General features: G+C 49.4%; 1 pseudogene; it reads left to right on the top strand.

The window, feature by feature from the left end:
- The window catches only part of LOC142245105 (germinal-center associated nuclear protein-like), a 131,433-nt pseudogene that overhangs the window by 45,243 nt on the left and 61,019 nt on the right, over positions 1–25,171 (top strand).

The raw sequence follows: 25,171 nt of genomic DNA, 5'->3' as shown, positions 1-25,171 counted from the left end.
GGAACACAGCACCCGCCCTGTTTGGAATGGTAATTTCTTATTTCTTGAATAACTATAGGTTCACCTTCTCCTACTGCTTGTGCACTAAACTGGCTTGGTTCCTGGTCAGTCACAGGGTGTACAATGCAGAGGAGGAGCTAACTGTTTTTCTTAATAGTTTGCATAGTGTCAACCTCCTGGCAACAGCAGCATACACCCATGGTCCTGTGTTCCCCAGAGAAAAATATTTTACGGTGAGTACACAAAAATCTTCCTTTTGAAATTGCCTAAATTGTATACATTTTTTCTTTTTTCTTCAGAGAAGTGCAACAGTTTCCAGAGTCTGTTCGCAACGCAGAAGAAGTGAAGTATGCCGTCCAAGTGTTCGCTGCGCTAAATAGCACTAACTTTGTCCGATTCTTCAAGCTTGTCCGTTCTGCATCTTACCTTAACAGCTGCATATTACATTATTTCCCTCAGGTAATAGATTACTCTGGTCAAAGCTTAAACTTTTTTAATTTGTTTCTGGGTGCAATTTAATGCTTTATCTGTGTCTCTCCCAGATACGAAGAGATGCATTGCTTGCCTTGAATGTAGCGTACACAGCCAGTTATCAGAGACCCACACTATTTCCTCTAGAAAACATGGTTTGTCTCCTCTCTTTCCATGATACTGAGGAAGCTATAGATTTTCTTGCATCCTATGGCTTAAGTGTTAGTGAAGGGTAAGTGTGTCTTAAGATTGGAAATCTCTGGAATATACAGTCTTAATTGTCTTTGATAATTAATGTTTGTTTTCTTTTTTTCTTGAAAGTTTTGTAGAGCTGAATCGTGCTGCATTTGTTGAGCCTTTGGTTCCTTTGCAGCCAAAGAGGAGCTCCCATATCAGTTCTAAGAGACAAATGTCTATAGGGGAAATTGTAAATGGAGCTCCACTCCCACAGTTTTTTTTGCATATGCCGGTTTGCAGCTTTGATGCCCAGAATAAATATACTGGAAGTATCAGCAGTTATGAACCTGCAATACCAACAGGTAAGTAAAAAGGATACCACCGGGAAAGTGTTTTCTTTTTTTTTTCTCCTTATAACCAAGTTAAAAACCTAAAATAAAAACTAATTACTGAAATATTTAAATTACTATTCTCTCAAAACCACAAATGTGCAAACTTATCGATATAACCGAGAACCACAGTAGATTTTATTTTTTCTGTAGTTGCTAATTAGATTAGAAAAATAGGAACTATATAGTTAAGTACAGATCATGATTGTAATACTATCAAATATTATAGGTGAGGAGGAGCACAGTACCCAAAATAGGTGCAGCAACAATGACACGGTAAACAAAGGTCTATCTGCCAATGTCCGTAATATATGAATTAGCGGAGAATGATCAGTGCGCATATGATTGTAAAAGAGCTACAATAACAATTAGTGTGTTAGGAAAACAACATGCACAGAGAATAAGACATGGAATGACAGCTCTGCTTAATAGGTATAGGATTTTTGTCAAAAAAATACCGCATAGAGTATACATGGTTAGTATTTTATGATGTGTTGTAAGGATCCATATGTACAGCCTCCTATAAATACCTTGTGACATGCAGATGGGCACAGATGAACCCAATGTGCGGTTCACCGCTATACTAGTTTCATCAGGAGAGAAGTATATAGAGTAAGTGTCCCATATAATAAATAAATATATATATAATCTCCATTAAAATAATTACTAAGTGGCATATGAGCATTACACATGGTACACAATACAGGTTCTATTGAGTATAGAGCAACTAGAGATGTATTAGAAAAAGATGGCCGAAAGGGGCATGTTAGCATAAAATGCGGAGTGTCAGTCGCGATAGGTCAGGTGGTGTGTGGGCACAACATCGTTATGATGACACGACATGATGGAAGACCCGCATCCCGGCATCATCCGGGACCTGGGCAACGAAGGAGCATGTGTGTGTCTCCACTCATATGACCACACGGTCACATGTATCCAGCCAAGACGAGCTTAGGGGCACTTTTCAATTACGGCACTACAGCGCATGCCCAATATGTGCCACCACCTGTCCAAAATATATACAGCATATCCAAATGACTGTAGGGAAACAGTAAAAATCACAATAGTAAATAGAATGTATAGATATAATGAAGACACAAGGAAATATATAAATACATCACTCGCTAGAGTATAAAAGACATTATGATGTAGTAAATCAGTGGGTTCTTTTCCCTCATCTTCTTTTCTTGTATTATATCTCAATGCCTTAAGGGGGCTTTACATGCAGCGGCCTCACTAGCGATGTCGCTCTTGAAAGCACCCGCCCCCGTCGTTTGTGCGTCACTGGCAAATCTCTGCCCGTGGCGTACAAAATCGCTAGTACCCATCATACATACTTACCTTCCTAGTGACGTCGCTGTGGCCGGCGAACAGCCTCTTTTCTAAGGGGGCGGTTCATGCGGCGTCACAGCGACGTCACACGGCAGGCGTTCAATCGAAGGGGCGTAGAGCAGCCGCATGAAAGTCACGCCCACCTCTTTGCCGGAGGACGCAGGAACGCTGTTGTTCGTTGTTCCCGGGGTGTCACGTGTAGCGATGTGTGCTGCCTCAGGAACGACAAACAACCTGCGCCCAGCAACGATATTTGGGAAATGGACGACGTGTCAATAATCAACTATTTGGTTAGTATTTTGCATCGTTGGTGGTCGCTTATACGTGTCACACGAAACAACGTCGCTAACAAGGCCAGATTTGCGTCACGAATTCCGTGACCCCAACGACCTCTCGTTAGCGATGTCGTTGCATGTAACGGGGCCTTTAGATGTAATAATGGATAAAATATTCAGCCATACTGATGATCAGGTATATCAGCAAATGAAGATTTTAAAGTGCTGCTTCATGCAAATCATAGGAGCTAGAATTAGATGGAACAAAAATTAGACTACTATGTTGCAAAAATAAACATATTGTGGTGCACACAGGATTAAATTATATAAATTAAAAAGTAGATTAAAAAGGATTACAATTTTTTTGCATATTTATAAATGGGGCTTGAAGCTCACCATCTCATTTAAGCCAGTAGGTGAGACTCTACATCGTGTCTCTTTTATGGGAACTGCTTTTTTCAAATGACCACCTCTAATGCAAACTCTAACTTGGCTCTTGGCAATACTCCTCTCTTTTCAGAGAATGACTAGGAGACTTTTTTCTCTTCTCTTGGTGAACCCTCATGATCTTTGCTCCCATCAATCCACCTTTGTGAATTAATCTGGATGTTAGACTTGTCCTATTTTCCAGAGATCTCCATTGTTGATTTTACCCAACTTTGCTTCAAGGCTAGTCTTTTTTATCATTGATAGGGGCTAAGCTCCAAAAACAGTCTCTCCGTTTGTGGAGCATTGTTCTCCCATCACACCTCTCAGTCTCCCGGAACTGGGAGCTCCCTTTTATTTTTATTTATTTTTTTGCTCTCACACTTGTTTATTCTATTGCTTAAGTGTTAATGATCACCAAGTGTTGAGAGCCACCATGCCCTTGGTGATCTGCACGGTCAAGTTTTTTGGTATTACTCGCTTTCTGGGACATTTGATCTATGATGCCCCATGGTGCGGTATCCTCCAGTGCTATTAGCGAGAAAATCCAGTTTTCTCTGACGCCTCGTTGGGGGACACAGGACCTTGGGTGTTATGCTGCCTATCCATAGGAGGACACTAAGTAGATGCAAAAGCATATCTCCTCCTCTGCAGTATACACCCCCTGGCCGGGCCAGGCAAGCTCAGTTTTAGCTTAGTGTCTGTAGGAGGCACTTCCTTTCAAGGTTTGTTATTTTTTGAGGGCGACGGTTTCCTTTTGGGACCGATCTCCCACTACCATCAACGGGCGGGAACGTGGAGTGTCGCCTCCACGTACCCCCTCCTGCGACGCTGGATCCTGGGCTGGACGACGGGTTCCACAGACACCGATTTTCCAAAGCCCAGGGTAGAGGCCTGTGCCCCTATAGCCCAATTCCTCAGCCCCTCTTTGCAGGCTCTGAGTTGGATATGGCACCAGTTCCTCAGCCCCTCTTTGCAGGCTCTGAGTTGAATATGGCATCGGTGTGACCAGGCACAGCAAGCTGACTCTATTTTCACTGCCTGGACTGAAGCAGTGTTTTAAGGTGAGATCCCCCCTGACTGGTTTCCTAGAAAAAGGGAGAAAAGACGCTGCAGGGAAGGCTCCCAGGACAATTTACAGTATTTATTATGAGAAAGTCCCTTACTGAGTGCAAGGAGGAAAGCCCCAAGGATCCTGCACACACAGTGTTAACTTTTCTCTAGCTTGCTGGCTGGAGGAGGGGGGGGGAAGTCACTCCTGTTTGCAGAAAGTCCTGCAGATAATTTCTCGGTGGTAGGGGGAGGGCCCAGGGCTCAGGGACTCACGCTGTTTATTTGCTTTAGCAGAAAAGGCGGCTGATAACCACCAGTGACAAGCTGTGTGCTGACTGGAGGGAGAGGGAGGAAAACTATCAGAAGCTCCCTTCCCGCCGTTTTTTTACTACCCACAGCAGAGGGGGGCACACTGACTTCATCTTCGCGCTCTTTTAGCGCTAAGCCCCCCCCCCCCCGCGGCTGCAATAAGCCCCGCACCCCCCCAGGAAAGCGTGCGAAGATCTCCATAGAGCTTAATCCTTCCTGAGGACAGGGCCATTGGCTGATTCTGGTGAGGTGCTTGCTTCACTTGTAGCTCTGCTGAGCATTACTCCCCCTCCTGGCATACTCCTATTAGGAACATGCAGAATTCTAAGGGCACTAAGAGTGCTAAGGCCCACATAGTCTATTATTCAGCCTGCACTGCCTGCCACGCTGAGCTACCACGTAAACACACCTCTTCTCTCTGTGAGTCCTGTGCCCCTATAGCCCCCAAGACCCTCCTGCCACCACCACCGCAACAGTCAGCCCAGAGCCTTGGGCTCCCAGCCCACCGGAATGGGCACAGTTTCTGTCCCAATCCATGGAAAGACTGTCACAGAACCTGGTGCTGGCTATGCAATGTCATCCTCCACTCCCTTCTGGGTCCCTGGACGGAACGCAGCCTGAAGATACCCCTATGGAGGATCCTTCTGAGGTAATCCGGGCACATGCTTCACCGGTTGCAGGGATCAGGAAAAAAGCACACGGCCGGGTGTCTCCAGCGGGCTCTCCCTCGGGAGCACACAGGGCAGGCTCTCCCACACGCTCCACGGCTTCTGAAGAGCTGGAGGAGGGAGAATGCTGTTTATACCAAGAGGATTCCTTGGTTTCAGCCTCCCCAGATGATCAAACTACAATAGACTCCCTTATAGCAGCAATCAACCAAACTCTGCATGTGGAGGATCCCCCATCCACTACCACTGACCATGCGGTCTCCCTTAAGTAGGCAAGGAAACCCCAAAAGGTTTTCGCTGATCACCCAGAGTTTCACGATATCCTCACAAAGCAAAGGGAGAAGCCTGACGGGCGCTTCGGTAACCGAAAACTCATGTAGTCCCGGTACCCTTTTGCCTCACCTGCCCCTAAGGGCTGGGCCGATCCGCCCTCGGTCGACCCCCCGTCTCCCGCCTTACCACAAAGACGCTCCTGTCTTTACCTGATGGTTCCTCCATCAAGGACCCGACAGACAGGTGAAGCACCTCGCCCGCTCTGCTTTTGAGGCTGCGGGATCCTCCCTCTCGCCCTCCTTTGCCGCTGTGTGGGTCGCAAAGGCGATCTCGGTCTGGGCAGAATCCCTTAACACTTTGCTTGAGGAATCCCAGTTCACTCATACCTTCACAGAGGTAACAGCTCAAATTGCCGCTGTGGCGGAGTACCTCATGCAGGCCTCCATGGACGCTACTACCTGCGCAGCGTTTGCCACCTCAAATACCATAAATACCATAGCCATCCGTAGAGCTCTATGGCTCCGACAATGGCGAGCGGACTCTGCCTCCAAGAAGTCTCTCACGGGCCTTCCCCTTTTTTTCCAGATCGATTGTTTAGCGAACGTCTAGACAAGCTCATTTCTGACGCCACGGTAGGAAAGAGTACCTCCCTCCCCCAGCTGAAGTCCAGGATGTCCTTCACCAGACGTCCACAGTCCTCGTTCCGCTCCTTTCGGAACTCATTTGGTTGGTCGACATCCCGTGCTGTCCCCGCCACCAGCCGCGGACTACGCAGGGACCGACCTTCTCAGTTCTCCCCGAAACCCACTTCGTCATGGCAGCCTAGACCGAAACAGTCCAGGACTAGGGAGACTCTGCCACGACGTTTTGCCCCCTCATGACTCCTTCGGCGCCCCGGAAGACACACTCATTGTAGGAGGTCGACTGCGGCTCTTTCATCACATCTGGGCTGCCGCCTCAGACGACAAATGGGTGCGAGACCATGTGTCTTCCGGTTACCACATAGAATTTCGGACCCGACCCCCGAGTCGGTTCTTTTTCTCAAACCCCCCAAAGACTCGAAAACAATGCAAAGCTTTTTTCTCAGCAATCCACTCGCTCCAAACAGCAGGAGTGATAATACCTGTCCCAGACGACGAGAAGTTCAGGGGTTTTTATTCCAACCTCTTTGTGGTCCCCAAAAAGGATGGGTCAGTTCGACCCATCCTGGACCTCAAACACCTAAACAAACATGTGCACGTACGGAGATTCAGAATGGAGTCCCTAAGGTCCATTATTGCATCCATGGTCGAATGGGAATTCCTCGCCTCCATAGACATCAAGGACGCGTACCTGCACATACCCATCGCCCCAGATCACCAAAAGTTCCTCCGCTTCGCAATTCAGGACTCCCACTTTCAATTCGTAGCTCTACCCTTCGGCCTTGCCACCAAGGGTCTTCACCAAAGTCATGGCGGCCGCCATGAGCATCCTTCACGCCAGGGGAGTAGTCGTTCTCCCTTACTTGGACGACCTCCTCATCAAGGCCCCCTCCTTCCGCGACTGCTCAACCAGCGTACAGATCACTGTGGACACCCTATCCCGCTTAGGGTGGCTAGTGAATCTGGACAAATCATCCCCGATCCCATCACGATCCATCACCTTCCTGGGCATGTCCCTGGACACCCGTCGGGGCTTGATCCTTCTCCCTCAGGACAAGGCGTCCGCTCTTCAACGAGCGGTACGCTGCCTTCTACGTCCTCTGTCTTGCTCCATTCGATTCAGCATGAAAGTGCTCGGCAGGATGGTGGCGGCTATGGCAGCAGTACCCTTTGCTCAACTGCACCTCCGCCCACTGCAGCTAGCCCTTCTAGCGGCCTGGGACAAGAGCCCCTTCTCCCTGGACAGACATCTTAACCTGACGCCTTCAGTCAGGTACGCACTCCGCTGGTGGCTTCGGTCCTCATCCCTATCGAAGGGGAGATCTTTTCTCCCAGTGAACTGACTGGTCCTGACCATGGACGCCAGCCTCCTAGGCTGGGGAGCAGTGTACCGGCGCCACACTGCTCAAGGACATTGGACGCCCCAGGAGTCTTTCCTACCCATAGACATCCTGGAACTCTGCGCGATCTTCCTCGCGCTCAGGGCATCCTACCCTCTGCTAGCGGGTCATCAGATTCGAGTCCAATCGGACAATGCGACAGCTGTAACCTACATCAATCGCCAAGGGGTATACCTGCAGCAAGTCATCTTATCTCGAGGCCCACAGGATCCTCAGCTGGGCCGAATCGACAGGGTCAGTGATATCAGCGGTACACATACCCGGGAGTAGAGAACTGGGCAGCAGACTTCTAAGTCGCCAAGGCCTGGCCGCCGGAGTGTGCTCTCTCCACCCAGAAGTGTTCCTACACATCTGCACTCGCTGGGGTACACCAGACGTGGATCTAATGGCCTCAAGGTTGAACACAAAGGTACCCGCGTTCATAGCCAGGTCACGCGATCCGCAGTCCATCGGCGTGGATGCTCTAGTCTGCTCCTGGCTCCACTTCCGCCTGCCTTACATTCTTCCACCCCTACTTCTGCTGCCGCGGGTAATCAGGAAAATCAAAGCAGAGGGAGTCCCGGTGATACTGATAGCACCGGACTGGCCCAGGCGCACCTGGTACGCCGAATTAGTACAAATGCTCGTAGACATACCGTGGCGCCTTCCAGACATCCCAGACTTGCTGACCCAAGGGCCCATTTCCCATCAGAACTCCAGAACCCTGAAGCTGACTGCATTGCCATTGAGACCTGGGTATTAACAAGAGCAGGATTCTCCCCCGCGGTTATCTCCACCTTGATCAGCGTCCGAAAGCCTGTTTCATCCTGCATTTACCACCGTACGTGGAAAATCTTCCTTTCATGGTGCAGGGAAACTGACGTCCAGCGTCTGCCTCTGGCCATCCCCAGAATTCTCGATTTTCTGCAGGTTGGCTCTTAGTTCCCTTAAAGGGCAGGTTTCAGCGCTCTCAATCTTCTACCAATGCCGCCTGGCTCAACAAACGCAGGTCAAGACCTTCCTCCAGGGCGTTTCCCATCTAGTTCCCCCGTACAAATGGCCGCTGGAACCATGGGACCTCAATCTCGTTCTGGACGGTCTCCAGAGGTCCCCCTTTGAACCTCTCAAGGAATCCTCCCTTGCTTTTCTGTCCTGGAAGGTAACGTCCCTGGTGGCAATTACGTCCATCAGACGGGTTTTGGAGCTAGCAGCACTCTTTTGCCGCGAGCCTTTTCTGATTTTTCACCAGGACAAGGTGGTTCTGCACCCCCTTCCGGATTTTCTTCCAAAGGTTCCTACCCCGTTTCATTTGAACGAGGACATTGTTCTGCCTTCCTTTTGTCCACACCCAGTTCATAGGGTGGAAAGGTCTCTGCATTCGTTAGACCTCTCAGATATTACATATCCATAGCCCCTTTTAGGAAAACGGACTCTTTGTTCGTCATACCTGAGGGGCCTAAAAAGGGACAGGCAACTTCAAAGGCGACTCTGGCTCGCTGGATTCGCTCTGCGATCCAGGAAGTCTACCGCTTGCAACTCAAGCCCATTCCTAGTGGGCTACGGGCTCATTCCACGCGAGCAGTTGGCGCTTCGTGAGCCATTCGGCATCAGGCTTCAGTGGAACAGGTGTGTAAGGCTGCGACCTGGTCTAGCCTACATACGTTTTCAAAGCATTACAGAGTCCATGCCCAAGTTTCAGCTGAGGCAAATCTGGGTAGGACAATTCTGCAAACGGCAGTAGAGCACCTTCTCTCAGTAGGTGCTGCAGGCTGTCTGGGACTGGTTCCTAGTCCTTGGGTTGCGTTGTCTTGTTTTTATTTTTCCCACCCATGGACTGCTTTAGGATGTCCCATGGTCCTGTGTCCCTCAATGAGGCGTCAGAGAAAAATGGATTTTTGTGTACTCACCGTAAAATCGTTTTCTCTTAGCCATCATTGGGGGACACAGCACCCACCCTGTTGCCCTGTTGGGCCTTGGTTCTCTCAGTACCTTATTTGGTTATGACTCTTTTTTTTTTCTCTCATGTTCCTCTGTTGAGGTAAGTTTTTACTGGCTTTTTCTCCTACTGCTTGTGTACTAAAACTGAGCTTGCCTGGCCCGGCCAGGGGGTGTATACTGCAGAGGAGGAGCTATGCTTTTGCATCTACTTAGTGTCCTCCTATGGATAGGCAGCATAACACCCATGGTCCTGTGTCCCCCAATGATGGCTAAGAGAAAACGATTTTACGGTGAGTACACAAAAATCCGTTTTTTGTAAATGAATGTAAAATCTTTTTCTTGTTACTTACATTGCAGGACACAGATCCCACACTATTTTTTTTTTCCACTTTTCCATTGTCCGTTCTATTTGCCTATGGGCATTGTTCTCTTTCCTGAGTTCTGGTTCCTGGTTGTTAGATTTTTTTTTTTTATTCTTTCATTTCTTATTGCTTTTGGCTGCCTTGTGCCTGAGGAGGGGGTATAGCCCTCCAGGCAAAGGCCAAAGCTTTTTTCTACCTAGTGTTGACCTCCTAGTGGTAGTGCCTATTGGTGCAGTCTCCTCTAGAAAGGGCCATAGCACATAAAAAATCCAATTATTTGTATGTTATTAGATCTAGATTTTTCGTGACTCCTGATTTTAGTTTCGATCTTCATTAACTTGCTTGTATATCAACAGAAAAACCTGCTCTTGAAGAAACGAAACGTCCTGCTGTACTTCCAATGCCTGATGCCAAGGAGTCCAGTTCTGTGCCTGCTCAAGCTGTGTTTCAGCCCATCCTGCCCCCTGAGCCACCACCATCTCCTCCCAAGCCAAAATTCAGTGAAGAGGTACTAAAAAATACCATCATATACTGGTGGATAATTTCACATTTGTAACATGGCGGATTAGGATGTCAGAAAAATGTGGTCTTGTTTAGGCAACCCTACTTTCAAAAGAAATTTGATGGCTCCAAACATTTATTTAAAACCACATTCACACAAACCTGAGATTTCTTGGGCCTTTCGCAACCACCAATTACCGACATTACTGCATCCGTGTGCAGGTCCATTCGCTTGGAACCAATAAATATTCATTTTGACTATGTGCTTATACACCTAAACAGACTTTTGAAACAATATCTTTTGTTTTATGCAGGATGTGGCTTATGTCCTGGACGATGTTTTGGAGGATGCCATGAAAGAATTGAGTGCTCCTGTCATCCAAAGTGTGTCAGAATACATCTCAGCTGCACTTGGGTATATCTATTTCTTGTCCTTAATGCTTTATAGGGTATCTCTCAGGAGCACGCAAAGGAACATTAGCAAATTTTGTTTACTAGATGAAATTGTCAAATACATTCTAAGTAGAGTACAAAAATGCCTTAAAAGTCTGATTGGTTGTCTTTTACAATCAGGATGTAACGCTTATTTCTCTCTCACCTTATTGGGGGACACATGACCATGGGTATATGCTGCTGATGCCAGGAGGTTGACACTAGGCAAACTTAAGAAAAAAAGTTAGCTCCTCCTCCGCAGTATATACCCTGTGAGTGACCAGGAAGTAAGCCAGTTTTTTGCTTAGTGTCCTAGGAGGTGGACATTGGCCTGTTTTCGGGCCCTTTTGATTTTTCTGTTTTTTTTCCCAGTTCGGGCGCGTTTTTTAGCCCACTAATCTCTCTTCTGTTCTATTCTCAAAAATGGGCGACAGGGTGTGCCACACTCCTGCTCTCCCCTATGCTGGAAGAGGGTCACAGGGTGGCTCCGCCGCCAGGTCTCCCCTCTTCCTAAATGACCGGACGATGACTCTCTGCGTCACCCTGGTGCTCAGAGCCCCCCATATTTACGTCCGCCCAGGCTCCCCCTCGTCACGATTCTAGACAAGTGGCACCGAGAGTGGCGACATTCGGCAGTTCCAGGACCCGGATTAAGCCTGCTGTCTGCCTATTTGCTGCATGATGCAGCTGAGCTGAAGTCTGCGTCCCTCCAGGTTCTTACCCAGCCGGCGCGGCTTCCAACGGACGCTCTGGACAAAGGCAGGGAGCATCATCCTCTCCAGGCAGGTCCTGTTCAGCGTTGGAGCGGCGGGGGAGAAGGTCTCTCTGCTTCAGCTGCTCTGTATGAAGCCCCGCCGCCGCATGGTGGGGGCCGCTCTCTTTTCATAACACTGGGAGCCTCGTGCATACAGGCAGATATCCAGTCTCTATCTGCCCCCACAGCTCTGCAGGAGGATATACCTGTTTTCCGGCTCTGAAACACTCATGCTGCGGATACGCCCACGACAGCAGCACCATCCTAGGGAAATCACCATTCTGCACGGGGGACACAGCCAGCAGCTTTCTGCTCCAGGGTCTGGACGGGGTAAGCTCTCCTTGCTCAGGAGGCTTGGTCCTGCGGGCTCCAGCTATTTACTGAAATAATACTGAAGGGCAGCCCCTCTCCGCACTAGGAGACTCTCTAACTTCCATAGAAGTTAAAGGGAACTAGCAGATTACTGCATCGCTTTGCATTATGTCTAATTCAAAAGCCCAGAAGACCCAGGCTCCTCTTATAGTGCATTACTCAGCTTGCATGTCCTGCAATCAGAATTTCTCCTCAGGCCAGTCACCCCCCTCCATGTCAGGACTGCGATGCCCCAGTCGTGGTGGCATCCCAGGACTCCACTGCTGAGGACGACTCTTGCGTCCCCCACGAGTGAGCTGCCTTTCTCTCACAATCGGTAGCTGACCCAACCAAAGTCTCCCAGTCTCTGGTTTCGGTCTTACAGCACCTACCAGCTCTCCAACCTCCCTTGGGGAACCAGGACGACCCTGCTCCGCAGTCTACCTTGGAGGACCAGAACGACCCTGAACCCCAGGCTCAGGATAGGGTCCCCACTAGGATCCAGAAGAAATCCTCTAAGCGGGTCTACACATGCAGCCCATCCACATCACACGATGACTCCGAGTACGATTCTGCGCCAGAGTCTGCCTACGATGATACGTCTCCAGAGTCGGAGGCGTCCAATATCCGGGAGATGGTCGACAGTTTAGTCTCGGATGTTCACCAGACTCTATCGGTAGAAGAAGATACGCCTGCGGCGGTTTCAAAAACGGTTTCCTTAAAAAAAAAAAAAACCTAAGTGAGCCCCAAGATATTTTTCTAATAATCACAACTTTACCGATATTCTGGTCAAGCAGAGAGCTCACCCAGAAAAAACGATTTTCAAGAAAGTGACGTCTCTCCCTTTTCTATCGGTTATGTCCGGAAATAGTGAAGGATTGGGCAGAGTCCCCTGCTGTCGATCCTCCTGTGTCTCGACTGGCCAAGCACACGGTACTCTCCATTCCTTGTTAGAGTTTCATAGTTACGTAGATTGAAAAAAGACCTAGGTCCATCTAGTTCAACCTTCCTCCACCTATTCTACATTTTGCCCCTAAGTCACTTATAACCAACAATGTTGTGTGTACTGAGGAGATCATCCAGCCCTTTTTTAAAAGCTGTCATAGTATCTGCCATTACTACCTCTTGTGGTAGAGCAGTCAGACTGTGGAATGTCCTAACTGCCTGACAGTGCCTCTCTCAAAGAACTCACCGACCGCACCATTGAGCCTCTGGCGCGATCTATGTTTGAGACGGCGGGTTCCTCCCTCTGCCCCTCATTTGCCGCAGTGTGGGTTGCCAAGGCTCTTGCTGTCTGGAGTAAGAGTTTACGGAGAGTCCTCCGTTCAGAAGGTCTGCCTTCCGAATTGATTGAGCTGACCAACCAAATATCCATGGCTGCCAAATACTTTATATACGCTTCACTAGACTCTGCAAATTATGCCGCTATTGTGGCCAGCAATTCGGTGGTAATCTGTCGGATTCTCTGGCTTGAAGCCTGGTGTGCAGATAATGCATCTAAGAAATCCCTAACTGGGTTACCCTTTCAGGGGTTTCACCTTTTCGGCAAAACACTTGAGAGAATCATTGCTGATGCAACAGTGGGTAAGAGCACCTCTCTACCACAACAGCGCCCAAAGCGCGCACCTCGCAAGAGATTCCCCTGGTGTTTTTGGCTATTTCGGAACTTTACCTCTCAGCCACTTGCAAAATCTGAACGATCCTTCCGGCGCAGCGAGCAAAAGCCTGGACCCTCCAAGACTAACATGACCTGGCTCTCTCGTCCTAGGCAGTCTAGGTCCGGTCTTACCATTTCTTCTCAGCATGACGTCAGGCATCCCCCGACCACCGTAGGAGGGCGACTGCTCCTCTTCCAGGACGTCTGGCTTTCCTACATAGACGACGCTTGGGTGCGAGAACTCGTATCCACCCGGGCAAAATCGAGTTCACCTTTCTCTCTACGAGACGTTTCCTGAAATCACGCATTCCCAAATCCGCAGTCTAGAATTGGGCCTTGTCTCAGGCTATCGCGGTACTTGGCGACGCAGGCATCATCGTACCAGTTCCCACCAAACAACGTTACACAGGTTTTTACTCAAACCTTTTCGTGGTTCCAAAAAAGGACAGCTCGGCCTGTCCTATTTTAGACCTCAAGAGGCTAAAAAGGGCAGTGCGGACTCGCCCCTTTTACATGGAATCGCTAAGATCTGTGGCTGCGTCCATGGAACCGGGAGAATTCCTGGCCTCCATCGATATACAAGATGCCTACTTGCACATTCCAATCTGCAAAGCTCACCAGAGGTTCCTTTGGTTCGCAAATGGGGAGGAGCACTTCCAATTTACGGCTCTCCCCTTTGGCCTAGCCACGGCGCCTCAAGTCTTTACCAAAGTCATGGTGTCCGTCATGACCGTGCTTCGTCCCAGAGGTATTGTAGTCATCCCTTATCTGGACGACCTCTTCATAAAGGGACAGTCATTTCTTGCCTGCTCAGAGAGTGTTTAAATCTGCTTGGACACTCTCTCGAGGTTGGGCTGGCTCTTCAAAGACCAAAAGTCCTCTCCAGTTCCATCTCAACGTCTTGTCTTTTTGGGCATGGTCCTAGACACTTCTCGAGCCCGGATGTTTCTATTAGTAGAGAAATGGACTTCCCTGAGACAGGGCATTCGGGCCCTTCAGCGCAAGTGCCGCCTACCTCTGCGGTTCGGGCTGAAAATTTTAGGGAAGATGGTGGCGGCGTCCCATTTGCTCAGTTTCTTCGTCTTCGTCCTCTTCAGCTGGCTCTCCTTTCGGCGTGGGACAGGAAACTGGCATCCCTGGATCGCCCAGTTCTTCTTTCCCAGAGGGTGATTCACTCCCTACTCTGGTGGACCCATCACTCTTCGCTCTCCCAAGGGAGATCCTTCCAATTCACTGGCACTTCAACTAGTCACGACAGATGCCAGCCTGATAGATTGGGGAGCCGTGTTCCATCAACACATGGTTCAGGGTCGCTGGTCTTTCGTGGAATGCACTTTCCCGATCAATGTTCTGGAGTTAAGAGCCATTTTTCTGGCCCTGCAAAGGTTCCTTCCGCTTCTCTCGGGTCGGGTTTCCCTGTTCCGATTCAATCCAACAACGCCACTGCAGTGGCATACATAAATCATGAAGGAGGGACCAGCAGCTTAGCAGCAATGAAGGAAGTCACCAAGATCCTTCGTTGGGCAGAGAATCACGCCTCTGCTATCTCCGAGGTTCACATCCCATAAGTAGCGGACTTCCTAAGCCGACAAGGTCTGGCTGCTGGAGAATGGTCCCTGCACGACAAAGTGTTCCATCAGACCTGTCACAGGTGGGGTCCTCTGGACGTGGACCACATGGCATCTCGCGAGAACGCCAAGGTCTTCCCCTTCATGGCCCGATCCCGCGAACCACACGCAATAGGCTCCGACGCCCTGGTCCTGCTGTGGTCGCTGTTGTGTCTCCCTTACGTATTCCCTCCGCTCCCCCTCATTCCGAGAGTGATGAAGAAGGTCAAGGCGGAGGGAGTCTCGGTGATACTAGTAGCTCCAGATTGGCCCAGGAGGGCCTGGTACTCGGAATGTGTACATTAACTAGGCGACACTCCCTGGCAGCTTCCCGACCGCCCAGATCTTCTGTCGCAGGGGCTAATTTTCCACCAGAATTCCGCACGGCTGCGTTTGACAGCGTGGCTCTTGAATCCTGGATTCTAGCCAGAACAGGTCTACCCCACCAGGTCATTTCCACTATGATAAATCCTAGAAAGCCCTCCTCGGCTCGCATTTATCATAGAACCTGGAGATCGTTTCTTTCGTGGTGCGAACAGCATGGAAATATTGTCCAATATCCTGACCTTTTTGCAGGTGTGACTTGATTCGGGCCTAGCCCTCAGTACCCTCAAGGGACAGGTCTCCGCCCTTTAGTTTTTTCCCCAGAAGCAGCTATCTGCTCGATTGCATATTCGTACCTTTCTTCAGGGGGTATCCCATCTTTTCCCCCCCCTATCGTCAACCGCTGGTCCTCCAGCAATTGCCTTTTAAACCACTGCGAGAAATCTCGCTCTCTTGACTTTCATGGAAAGTTGCGTTTTTAGTGGCTATCACATCAGTGAGGCGAGTTTCGGAATTGGCGGCCCTCTCCTGCCGGGCTCCCTACCTGGTTTTTCACCAGGACAAGGTTGTTCTCCGGCCCTCACAGTCCTTCCTCCCAAAGGTTGTTTCTCCCTTTCATCTAATTCGTCCTGCCTTCATTCTACCCTGCTCCGGTTCATTCATTTGAGAAGTCCCTGCATAATCTGGATCTTGTCAGAGCTCCGAGTATATCTCTCGGACCATGCCGTTTCGTAAATCAGACTCTCTTTGTACTTCCAGAGGGGCACAAGAAGGGTGCTTCAGCCTCAAAACCCTCGATTGGACGTTGGATTAAATCAGCTATTCGAGAGGCGTACAGGGTCAAAGGCGTCAGCCTCCCGGTAAGGGTGAAGGCTCATTCCACCCGAGCGCTGGGAGCTTCTTGGGCTGTTCGCCATCAAGCTTCGGCGGTTCAACTTTGCCAAGCCGCTATCTGGTCCAGCGTCCACACGTTCAACAGGCTCTACAGAGTACATACGCAGGCGTGTACGGATGCTGCCCTGCGTGAGACAGGTTTTGCAGGCGGCCGTGACTCACCTCTGACTCAGAGGGACCCCTGTTTTCAGTTACTACCTTTATAGTTAATGGTCAGTTGGTTTATCTGACCTTACCTGTTGTTAATGGTTTTGTTCCCACCCAGGGACTGCTTTGGGACGTCCTATGGTCCTGTGTCCCCCAATAAGGCGAGAGAGAAAGGAAGATTTTTGTGTTCTCACCGTAAAATCTTTTTCTCTGAGCCTTCATTTGGGGACACAGCACCCGTTCTGTTTTGGATTAGAATTTTTCTCATTCCTTGCGTAATCTACAGCTACAGCTCCTACTACTACTTTTACACTAAACTGGCTTAGTTCTAGGTCAGTCACAGGTTGTACACTGAGGAGGAGCTAACTTTTTTTCTTTAGTTTGCCTAGTGTCAACCTCCTGGCAACAGTAGCATATACACTCATGGTGCTGTGTCCCCCAATGAAGTCTCAGAGAAAAAGATTTTACAGTGAGTACACAAAAATCTTACTTTTCAGTTTATAGGAAGCACCTTACTATATATAGCACTCCAGTAATACACACACACCTCTGCTGCATACACACACACCTCTGCTGCATAAACACACACACACACACACACACACACCTCTGCTGCATAAACACACACACACACCTCTGCATACACACACCTCTGCTGCATATACACACACACACACCTCTGCTGCATACACACACACATACACACCTCTGCTGCATACGCACACATACACACCTCTGCTGCATACACACACACCTCTGCTGCATACACACACACCTCTGCTGCATACATACACACCTCTGCTGCATACAGACACACACACACACACACACCTCTGCTGCATACAGACACACACACACACACCTCTGCTGCATACAGACACACACACACACAGACACACACACACACCTCTGCTGCATACAGACACACACACAGACACACACACCTCTGCTGCATACAGACACACACACATACCTCTGATGCATATACACACACACACCTCTGATGCATATTCACACACACACCTCTGATGCATATACACACACACACACACCTCTGCTGCATACACACCTCTACTACATGCATCTTAAACTGATTTTTCTAATAAGTAATTTATTGCAAGATATAAAGTCTTTTTATTCCCCATACTTTCCTGTTTCCGCGAGACTTACCACGTGACTGATATCCTTGTAAGATCCTTCACCTCCAGTGTGAATTTTTGTACTGTTTATTTATGTAACCTGCAGGACAGTGAAGGTCCCATTTAACTTTAGTGGTGGTGAGGTTCAGCTGACCTGCACTTATCAGATAGATCACTGTCAAACAGGGAGATAATATGGAAGCATTTTCTGAGTCTGCAAGCTTTTTTTTTATAGAAATAGTTTTAGCAAATTCTTCCTAGTATTCCTTTTTTGTATTTATTTATTCTTCCTAAACAATGTTACTGTTTTGCCACATTCGAGTCTTTAAGGAAAATTTTTGACAAATGACTATTAGGGTATGTGAACACGATCGGGACCTGCTGCATCCTGGACGTGACAGGTCCTGACCTGCGGGGCTGCGAGTTTCCTCCGCAGGAGACTGTAGCTGGTTGTGCTCACGATCAGGGTTTGGGGCGCTGCGGTCTCTCTCTTCTGTTTTCTCTGTGGAGAACGCTTGCGACTCCACAGCAAAGAAGTAACATGCTTGCGGCTTGGAGAGCTACACTGCAGGTCAGGTTACGCTATGGGCTGTACACACCGTGGGCATGAGATTCCTAGAAATCCCATACACTGTACTTGTGCTGTACGTTGCAGTGTTTTGGTCGCAGCTGAAACATGCTTCATCCAAAACGCTGTGAACACTGATCGTAGACACGCAGCTTAAGGGCATTCTGCAGTTTAAAAGCGTTATTTTTCATAGAATATTTTCTGAAATTCTTATTCCAATAGTGTATGTAAGCAATGAGTTATACTCCAGCAGTATCCAGCAATGCAAATAATTGGTGTGTGTATGTGTGTGTGTAAGTACCCTTATTAAAACACAAAAACCCCCACTGTTACCAAGGTAGTAAAGGGTTAAATTACAATAAACACAATTTGCCAAAGCAACTAGAGGTACCCTAAATCAAACCATTAAAACTTAATGTTTAATCTAAACTTAATTATAATAATGAGCTTGCTTACTATTCGCCCCGAGTACTATGTAATGATTGGACGATTCTGATATGACATCACTACCAAACCTTTAAAAAGGGTGGCGCGTTTCTTTCGGTTTAGCCCCCCTGATAAAGCCAGACATGGTGAAACATTTTGGGGAAGCTAGTAGCTGAAACCTTTAACAACCTGCTTAACAACCAATTTAGGGAGTCACCAGTAAGCAAATAGGAGTCACAGGTCCGCGGCCTGTTACCTCACATGAGATAGGAATGTCAGTAAGATCCCTCTTCCAGCAATGTTTTAAAATACCTAGTCACTATTATAATTAAGAATAGATTAAACGTTAAGTTTTAATAGTTTGATTAAGGGTACCTCTAGTTGTAAGTACCCTTATTGGCTTAGCTTTGCAAGTAGTGTCTCTAATTAAGGCTGACAATTTGTGTCAGTGTGTGTATATGTGTATGTAAATATACAGCTCTAGCAAAAAAATTAAGAGACCACTGCAAAATTTCAGTTTCTTTGTCGCTCCATTGGGAGACCCAGACAATTGACAATTGGGTGTATAGCTTCTGCCTCTGGAGGCCACACAAAGTATTACACTTTAAAAAAGTGTAACCCCTCCCCTCTGCCTATACACCCTCCCGTGGACCACGGGCTCCTCAGTTTTATGCTTTGTGTGGAAGGAGGCACACATCCACTCATGCATTCTCATACATAGTTATGACGGATGGAAGAAAAGCGGACCCCGAAGGGGTCCCCGGCATGTTCCCTTCTCACCCCACTATGTCGGCGGTGTTGTTAAGGTTGAGGTACCCATTGCGGGTACGGAGGCTGGAGCCACATGCCGTCTTCTTCACCATCCCTTATGCGGCTCTGGGAGAAGTGGGATCCTAACCGGTCATCCACGTGCTGGGACCGGGCTCCATCCGCAGCCCCTGGTGGAACCTGCCGGACCGGAGCTTCTTCACCCCCAGGGACCGGGCCCTGCAACTTAGAGGTACTCTGTGTCCCCATGCGGGGACTGTACAGGGAGGGAGGTCGCTCCTTCTCCCCGGAAACCGCGGTAGTTCCGTCCCTTGTTTTTTTCGGCGGACTTCCGCGCCGACTGTGCCTGCTTGTCGGGCACGGCCTTAAATTTAGTCCCCGGCTTCGCCGCGGCCTAGTCGAGAAAAGCCCGCCCCCGGGCCTGCCTGTCAGGGGTAAGGGCGGGTTTACCAACATGATGTCGGCTCTGAGGGCTGGAGCATCTTTACATGTCTCCCGCCACCCTCATTGACCACTTGGGGACTCCAGATTCCCGCTCTTTGTTGGCGCCGCCCTCGGCTCCACTCCTCCACTGAGAGCTCCGGCAGCCATTTTTAGCATTCTGCCGGTGGATGCTACTCAGACACAGCTCTGCAGACCCAGGGGATCAACAACAGGGAATCTGGAGGTCACACACCGCTCGTTAGCAGTTGGTAAGCCACACCGGTCACGGTGCTGGTCCCCCTAGGGTGCCGGAATAGATACATATATATATATAATAGATATATATATATCTGTTTGGAAAGGCTGATACCCTTTTCCCATATACCCTCAGTGGTCACTCTCCTAAGAGACAGCAGCATGTCGTCCACAAGGAGCAAAGCTACTAAGGCGCAGATTTTTTTCGCGGCCTGTACCTCTTGTGGGGCTATGTTGCCTGCGGGATCCACCTACCCTCACTGTGAGCAATGCTCGACTCCTGCCTCGCTTGCTCAGCCGGAGCCTCGGGCACTTGTGGGACCCTCGGCCCATGTAGATCCCCCGGCTCCCCCTGAACACTCTGCAGTGACAGGGTCACCGTCGTTGGCCTCTTTTGCTGAGACACTCTCCCAGTCACTGTCTCAATCCATTGCAGTCTATGGACAAATGGTCATCTAAGCTCCTGGAAGCATTGCAGTCCAGGCCGGGCCCTTCACAGGCCCCGGCCTCTGTTAGTTTGTCTCCTCCAGGTCCTTCTCAGTCCGCGCCGCAGCGCGCTCCCAGGATAGCCCCTAGGTCCCAGGCGGAGGACTCCTGCCCGGATCGCAGCCCCAGGCCGGCTAAGCGGTCTCACTGGGACTCTTCCCCGGCTTCCTCACGCTGCTCTGGATCCCAGCTGGAGGACTCTCAGGAAGACGAGGCGGACGTGGGAGCTCAGGGCTCTGACCCTGACTTCGCCCTTAACCTTAATGTCCCTGAGGGGGACGCCTTGGTAAATGATCTTATCTCATCCATCAACCAGGTGTTGGATCTTTCACTCCTGTGCCGATCGCACCCGAACATCAACGTTTCCTGCGCTTCGCCATCGGGGACGAACACCTCCAGTTCGTCGCATTGCCCTTCGGCCTGACGACAGCACCACGGGTTTTCTTCAAGGTCATGGCATCCGTCGATCCGTCGTGGCGGTCCTGCACTCTCAGGGCCACTCGGTGATCCCCTACTTGGACGATCTCCTAGTCAGAGCCCCTTCTCGGGTGGCGTGTCAACAAAGTCTTACCGTCACTTTGGCGACTCTCCAGCGGTTCGGGTGGATCATCAATTTCCTGAAATCCAAGTTGACGCCGTCCCAATCACTGACTTACCTCGGGATGGAGTTTCAGACCCAGCCAGCGTTAGTCAAGCTACCGCGGGACAAGCAGCTTTCTCTGCAGGCGGGGGTGCAATCACTTCTTCGGAGTCAGTCACACCCCTTAAGGCGCCTCATGCACTTCCTGGGGAAGATGGTTGCAGCTATGGAAGCAGTGCCGTTCGCGCAATTCCATCTACGGCCACTCCAATGGGACATTCTCCGCAAATGGGACAAGAGTTCGGCTTCCCTCGAGAAGAATGTCTCTCTTTCCCTGGCAACCAAAACATCACTTCAGTGGTGGCTCCTACCCACATCTCTGTCTCGGGGAAAATCCTTCCTACCTCCAACCTGGGCCGTGGTCACCACGGACGCGAGTCTGTCAGGTTGGGGAGCGGTTTTTCTCCACCACAGGGCTCAAGGAACCTGGACTCCAATAGAATCGTCCCTTCAGATCAATATCCTGGAGATAAGGGCAGTATATCTAGCCCTATTGGCTTTCCATCGGTGGCTGGAGGGCAGGCAGATCCGAATCCAGTCGGACAACGCCACTGCCGTCGCCTACATCAACCACCAAGGCGGCACTCGCAGTCGTCAAGCCTTCCAGGAAGTCCGGCGGATTCTGCAGTGGGTGGAAGCCACAGGCTCCACCATCTCCGCAGTTCACATCCCGGGCGTAGAAAACTGGGAAGCAGATTTTCTCAGTCGTCAGGGCATGGACGCGGGGGAATGGTCTCTTCCATCAGACGTGTTTCGAGAGATCTGTCGCCGCTGGGGAACGCCGGACGTCGATCTCATGGCGTCACGGCACAACAACAAGGTCCCGGCCTTCATGGCACGGTCTCAGGATCACAGAGCCCTGGCAGTGGACGCTTTAGTACAGGATTGGTCGCAGTTTCGACTGCCTTATGTGTTTCCCCCTCTGGCGATGCTACCCAGGGTACTTCGCAAGATCAGGTCCGACTGCCGTCGCGCCATTCTCGTCGCTCCAGACTGGCCGAGGCGGTCGTGGTATCCGGATCTGTGGCATCTCACGGTGGGTCAACCGTGGGCACTTCCAGACCGCCCAGACCTGCTGTCACAAGGTCCGTTTTTCCATCATAATTCCGCGGCCCTCAACCTGACTGTGTGGCCATTGAGTCCTGGCTCCTAACGTCTTCAGGGTTGTCTCAGGATGTTATTGCCACCATGAGACAAGCCAGGAAGCCAACGTCCGCCAAGATCTATTACAGGTCTTGGCAAATTTTCTTATCCTGGTGCTCGGATAACGGCCTTCCTCCATGGCCGTTTGCCTTACCCACTTTCCTTTCATTCCTTCAATCTGGAATGGACAAGGGTTTGTCCCTAGGCTCTCTCAAGGGCCAAGTATCGGCGCTCTCCGTGTTTTTTCAAAGGCGTCTAGCCAGGCTTCCGAAGGTCCGTACGTTCCTGCAGGGGGTTTGCCACATGGTCCCACCTTACCAACGTCCGTTGGAACCTTGGGATCTTAACAGGGTCCTGACGGCTCTTCAAAAGCCGCCCGCTGATGGAGGTCTCTCTCTCCCGTCTCTCTCAGAAGGTGGCCTTCCTGGTGGCAGTCACATCACTTCGGAGAGTGTCTGAGCTTGCAGCGCTGTCATGCAAAGCTCCCTTCCTGGTTTTCCACCAGGATAAGGTGGTTCTGCGCCCTGTCCCAGAATTTCTCCCTAAGGTGGTATCCTCTTTTCATCTAAATCAGGATATCTCCTTGCCTTCCTTTTGTCCTAATCCAATTCACCAGTGTGAAAAGGATTTGCACTCTTTGGATCTTGTGAGAGCACTCCGGCTCTGTGTCTCGTACGGCGCCCCTGCGCCGTTCAGACGCGCTCTTTGTCCTTGTCGCTGGCCAGCGTAAGGGCTCTCAGGCCTCCAAGTCAACCCTGGCTCGGTGGATCAAGGAACCGATTCTCGAGGCCTACCGTACTTCTGGGCTTCCGCTCCCTTCAGGGTTGAAAGCCCATTCTACCAGAGCCGTAGGTGCGTCCTGGGCATTGCGGCACCGGGCGATGGCTCAGCAGTTGTGTCAGGCAGCTACGTGGTCTAGTCTGCACACTTTCACGAAGCACTATCAAGTGCATACTTATGCTTCGGCAGACGCCAGTTTAGGTAGGCGAGTCCTCCAGGCGGCGGTTGCCCACCTGTAAGAGGGGGCCGTTTTCGGCTCTCTTTATTGAGGTATTCTTTTACCCACCCAGGGACTGCTCTTGGACGTCCCAATTGTCTGGGTCTCCCAATAGAGCGACAAAGAAAAGAGGAATTTTGTTTACTTACCGTAAATTCCTTTTCTTCTAGCTCCTATTGGGAGACCCAGCACCCGCCCCTGTGCCCTTCGGGCTGGTTGTTCTTTTGTGTTCACATGTTGTTGATGCTGAATTGTTCTTTTAGTTCATGGTCTTCAGTTCTCCGAACATCCTTCGGATTGAATTTACCTAGACCAATTTATAAGTTATCTCCTTCCTGCTTTTGCACCAAAACTGAGGAGCCCGTGGTCCACGGGAGGGTGTATAGGCAGAGGGGAGGGGTTACACTTTTTTAAAGTGTAATACTTTGTGTGGCCTCCAGAGGCAGAAGCTATACACCCAATTGTCAATTGTCTGGGTCTCCCAATAGGCGCTAGAAGAAAAGGAATTTACGGTAAGTAAACAAAATTCCTCTTTTTTCAGATTTTTCTCATTATAGGTATATTTTTGAGTAAAATGTAAATTGATTTTTTTCTATAAGCTACTGACAACATGTCTCCGAATTTCCAAGCAATAACTTTTATATTTATTTTCTGAAAATGAGAAATAATCAAAATAACAAAAAATGCATTGCTTTTCAGACATCAAATAATGCAAAGAAAACAAGTTTATAATCATTTAGAAACAACAATACTAATGTTTTAACTCAGGAAGAGTTCAGAAATTAATATTTTGTGGACTAACCATGATTTTTAATCACAGCTTCCATGCGTCTTGGCATGCTTTCCACCTGTCTTCCACACTGTTTGTGGGTGACCTCATGCCACTCCTGGTGCAAAAATGTAAGCAGTTCTTCTTTGTTTGATGGCTTGTGACTATCCATCTTCCTCTTGATTATATTCCAGAGGTTTTCAATGGGGTTCAGGTCTGGGGATTGGGCTGGCCATGACAGGGTTTTAATGTGGTGCTCCTTCATCCACACATTGATTGTCCTAGCTGTGTGGCATGGCACATTGTCCTGCTGAAAAAAACAGTCCTCAGAGTTGGGGAACATCGGCTGAGCAGAAGGAAGCAACTCTTTTTAGAGGGTAACCTTGTATGCGGCTTGATTCATACGTCCTTCGCAAGGTTTATTCTGACCAATTGGAGCATAGTGTCCTGGAGTAAGGTAATCTTCTTTGAGGAGTCTAGTTTTCAGCTTTGCCCAACACCTGGTAGTCTAATGGTTAGACGGAGCCCTGGAGAGGCGTAAAAGCCACAGTGTCTTGCACTCACTGTGAAGTTTAGTGGAGGATCAGAGATGATCTGGGGATGCTTCAGCAAGGCTGGGATTGGGCAGCATAAACTTTGCGAAGGACGTGTGAATCAAGCCGCAACAAGATTATCCTGGAAAACCAGTTGCTTCTTTCTGCTCAGGTAATGTTCCCCAACACTGAGGACTGTTTTTTCTAGCAGGACAATGCGCCATGCCACACAGCTAGGTCAGTCAATGTGGGGATGAAGGAACACCACATCAAAACCCTGTCATGGCCAGCTAAATCTCCAGACCGGAACCCCATTGAAAACCTCTGGAATGTAATCAAGAGGAAGATGGATAGTCACAATCCTTTAAACAAAGAAAAACTGCATACATTTTTCACCAGGAGTGGCATAAGGTCACCCAAAAGCATTGTGAAAGACTGGTAGAAAGCAGCCAAGACGCATGAAAGCTGTGATTAAAAAATCAGTTATTCCACAAAATATTGATTTCTAAACTCTTCCTGAGTTAAAACATTAGTATTGTTGTTTCTAAATGATTATGAACTTGTTTTCTTTGTCGCTCTATTGGGAGACCCAGACAATTGGGTGTATAGGCTATGCCTCCGGAGGCCGCACAAAGTATTACACTTAAAAGTGTTAAGCCCCTCC

The sequence above is a fragment of the Anomaloglossus baeobatrachus genome, chromosome 7, assembly GCF_048569485.1.
Source record: "Anomaloglossus baeobatrachus isolate aAnoBae1 chromosome 7, aAnoBae1.hap1, whole genome shotgun sequence".
Lineage (NCBI taxonomy): Eukaryota > Metazoa > Chordata > Amphibia > Anura > Aromobatidae > Anomaloglossus > Anomaloglossus baeobatrachus.
Note: the sequence above shows the minus strand (reverse complement) of the source record. Positions and strands in the feature narration are given on the sequence as shown.